The sequence below is a fragment of the Tympanuchus pallidicinctus genome, unplaced genomic scaffold (genome assembly GCF_026119805.1).
Source record: "Tympanuchus pallidicinctus isolate F22 unplaced genomic scaffold, pur_lepc_1.0 scaffold11, whole genome shotgun sequence".
Classification (NCBI taxonomy): domain Eukaryota; kingdom Metazoa; phylum Chordata; class Aves; order Galliformes; family Phasianidae; genus Tympanuchus; species Tympanuchus pallidicinctus.
This window is the reverse complement of record NW_026294627.1, coordinates 18,840,705-18,844,810: the sequence shown is the minus strand read 5'-3', so window position 1 is coordinate 18,844,810 and position 4,106 is coordinate 18,840,705. Positions and strand designations below refer to the sequence as shown.

At 51.4% G+C, this 4,106-nt stretch overlaps 1 long non-coding RNA gene across 1 annotated transcript; it reads left to right on the top strand.

Annotated features, from left to right (window-relative positions):
- Nucleotides 1–3,256, top strand: LOC128074927 (uncharacterized). Its single transcript, XR_008203521.1, has 2 exons — nt 1–2,473; nt 2,718–3,256. It is a non-coding gene; the product is annotated as an uncharacterized LOC128074927 (long non-coding RNA).
- The last annotated feature ends 850 nt before the right edge of the window (nt 3,257–4,106 follow it).

Sequence of the window (4,106 nt, the reverse complement as noted above, 5' to 3'; positions counted from 1 at the left end):
GACACATTTGTAGCAATACCTTCTCATGAGGATGATCCCACATGCAGGCATTATGTTTGAAAAACCAATACAGTAAATGCAGGTGAGGATTCATCAAAGTCTGAGCTCTTTAGAATGGAAGCTTTAAGCACAGACTTGGTGGAAGGGTTTGGTTTTGCTCTATAAACTGCTGATGGCAAAGGGCTGGTGGCTGTCTGCCCCCAGGGTGGGCCAGCGGGGCTGCAGTGTGTGCACTGTGCGGCCCTCTGGTGAGTTGGACACTGCCTCCAGTTCTGTGCCATCCATGAGTTCTTGAGGATGCCCTCTGTCCCATCATCTGGATCGTTAAAGATGTGAAACAGACTGGACCCAGTAGTGACCCTGGGACACTCTGCTTGCTGCTGGCCTCCAGACAGGCTGCACCTCTCACCAAGACCCTCTGGGCCCAGCCATTCAACTCATTTTTGATCCACCTCTCTTTCTGCTCATCCAGCCCATACTTCAACAGCTTCTCTCTGAGGATCTTACTGGAGATGGAGTCAAAGACCATACTGAAATCCAGGGAGACAGTATTCACTTTTCCTCCCCATCCAGGAGGCTGATGATTTCATTATAGAAGCTTATCAGGTTGATCAGGCACAGCTTCTTCTTGGTGAATCCACTCTGGCTATTCCTGATGTTTTTCTTCTCTTTCATGTGCCTGGAAATGGTTTTCAGGGTGAGCTGCTCCATCACCACCCCAGGGACTACGGTGGGACTGACCAGCCAGCCATTCTCCAAGTGCTCCTTCTTGCCCTTTTTGAAGACAGGAGTGACACTTACTTTTCTCCAGCCTTCAGGCACATCTCCCAGTTACCACGATTGACCAAAGATTATAGAGAACGGCCTCACAATCACATATGGGTGCATTTGGTCAGAGCCCATGACTGGAAGATGTCCATGGAGAAGGTGATCCTTGAATGCTAACCAGCTCTCTTGGGCCTCTCCTCCCTGCAGGGCCTTACCCCACAGGACTACCCAGCAGATCCTTGGAGAGGCCCAAGTCTGCTCTACAAAGGTTCAGGGTTGTGAGCTGGCATTTATCGCTCCTCCTTGCTCTTGGGATCCCAACCTCCTCCATTTTGTGGTCACAACAGCCAAGATTGCCTCCATCCTCCACATCCCCAGCGAGCCCCTTGTTGCTGGTGGCCACAAGGTCCTCTCCTTTTGGTTCCTTTGTCGCTTGGAGGAGGAAGCTTTAAGAACACTCCAAGAACCTCCTGGTTTGCTTATGTCCCATGTGGACTGGTGGCACCGGTCGGCCACCCTCACCCTTGTCCCTTTATCTCCTGCTCCTACTTGTGTGCTGCTGTTTTTCCATCTGAATCATTTATCATGGCCTAGGAGCACAGCAGAGCTGTGATTTGCGCTGAAGCCGCCAGCCTGCAGGAAACAGCAGGGCTCTAAGAAAAGGGAGGCTCCGGTTACAACTTCCCTCTTACTTACTGCTCCTGGCAGCACAGAAGCAGAACTGCTGTGAATGAGATGGAGCCTCAACCACGTGCATCCCTGAGACACAAACACAGGCTGTGAATCCCGCAGTACCGCTCCATCCCTGCTTATGAATCCTCCCCGAGATGCCTTGGCTTTAAGGAGCACACGCAGCTTTCCTCCTAAAGCCAGCCAGCTGCACTGGTTTTGTCTCCTGCTCCTATTGCACCCACAACCTCTCTGGGCAGCCTGTGCCAGCGCCTCACTGCCCTCTGAGTAAAGAATTTCACCCCGACATCTAAGCTATATTTCCCCTCTTTTAGTTTAAAGCCATTCCCCCTTGTCCTGTCACCATCAGACCATGTAAAAGCAACTCCTCCTGCTGCTTGTAAGCTCCCCTCAAGTCCTGGAAGGCTGCTTGTTGGTGTACAGGCGTTTGGAGGACTTTGGTCAAGCAAAACGTGGGGCAACACTGTGTAAGCAGGGATGCATAACATTATTCCTGTTGCCTCAGATGCATTCTTTTATACAGAAAAGTTGTTCTGTGAGTGTGGATAGGCCTGTTTTTGGGGTGCCGGTCCCACACGTGGTGTGCAGCTGATGCCCCTACATGACATGGAGAGCCTCAAGGCCCAGCGTGGCCACCCCCAAGCCGTGGGGCTGCAGGGTTGAGGCTGTGGGGTTGAGGCTCTGCTGGCCCAGCGCAACCCATCTGTCTGCTTGTCTTTCACTTTCTCTTTTTGCAGCGGTGGGTGGGGCTGCGGTTACCTTGGTCGATTACTTACAGTTTGAATGGGAATCACAAACAAAGGACGTGTTTAATAAGAAGAATGTTTTCAGCGCTGTTTCTAAAGCCATGAGCACTCTGCATTGTTGGTGGGTGATGTCTTTTTTAATGCACTTCCCCCCATGTTTTGTTTTTCAGGAGGCAGAGAGGCACACACAAACACAGCTCACATCCTGGGACGCAGCACACACACGGTGTGCTCACAGCTCAGCAGCGAGTGGTGCTATTGGGGTTCAGGTAACGAAATGGGGGAGAAACCCTCCCTCCTTCCCCATTGCTCTCACTGCAGCAGCTGCTGGAGATGCCCAGGACAGGGGCTCTGCAGGCTGGGGTTGCTCTGTGCACACTGCAGAACGTGAGAGCAAAGTGATGCGGGCAAGGAGGGGGCACGGGGGGCACACGAGCTGCTGCACAGATCTGTGCTCACAGCATGACGAAAATCACATGGTTTCCTATTTCATTGCTCTAACTGAGCTTCCAGATTTACCATATTGCTTCTCTGGGAGCTGGTGAAAAAGGCAGCGGTGTTCACGTGTGCCAAACTGCAAAACTGTGCTGCGAAGTGAATGTGAGCTGTTCTCAGCACCTGGACCTTGGACCCTGCTTCCTCACCATCTCCATTGTCCCCATCATCTCTATCACCCCACCATCCCTATCATTCTTATCACCCCCATGATGCCACGACACTCATTGTTCCCATCATCCCCATCATCCCTATTATATCCACCACTCCTAGCATTCTTATCATGGCTATGATCCCATGACACTCCTCATTCCCATCATCCCGTCACCTCCATTCTCCCCATCATTATCATCATCCCCATCATCTCCACTGTCCCCATTGACCCCATCATCCCTTGTCCCCACTGTCCCCATCATCCTCATCACTTTCCATCATTCCCCATCATCCCCACTGTCTCTATTTTCCTCAAGTCCCCATGGATGGCATCCATTCTGAGATGCTAAAGACACCTCTTTCTGAAATACTGAAAAATAAATGAGGTGGATTCTTTTGTTTTACTTTTTTTTCTTCACTTTTTTGTTTCTTCCCTGATTTTCCATCTCAGAACATTGTTAGCAGAAATGTAATGAATCTTTAGGAGGGCTCCCAGAGTCTGTAAGGCTTTGCTTGGTTTTGGACTGGGTTGTTACTGCTTGAGGAAGTCACCTGAAGGTTAATGCAATTGCCATAATACAACAGATGTAAGAAAATAGATTATATCTTGATTTAAAGTCTGGGCTTCCAAACGGTGCAGCTCCCATTGGAAAACACCCAGGTTTTTTGAGCCGTTTCCAAAACACTTTTTAAGGAAAGCACAGAAATGAATCAACGGCCAGAGCCGTGGGGTCCCCCTGCAGCCTGTCTGCAGAGCCCACTGTACAGCACACAGCACAGGCAGGGTGCCAGGTGGGAGCAGGAAGGTGAGAGGGGCTCTTTGTGACCTCCTCACTGCTCCTGGTGCCCACGCGGGATGCTGAGTGTTTCCTGGGATGTGGCGACTGACTTGCGATGGTTCCTGGGATTCTGGGTGTTTGATCCGAGGAAATCACCAGCGAGCCAGGAAATGTCAAGATTACATCACAGGCAGAAATGTTTTAAAGCCCTGAAAGAGAGCTTGTTAAAGCCCATTTCTCCGCAGCACAATCCCAGCTGCTTTCATTTTTGCGTTGCACTTCAGCTTTGCTGCAACGGGCGAGCGGAGCCTCTCCCAAACACCGCTCTGCTTTCTTCTCCCCCAACACATGGAGCTTTCACCAACCCCAGCTCCTGGCTCCCCCCTGGGATGGGGCCATGGCCATGGCCAGCAGCACGCACACGGCGGGACGCAGGGACGCAGCTCCCGTGCCACCAGGGATCTGGGGGTCCTCA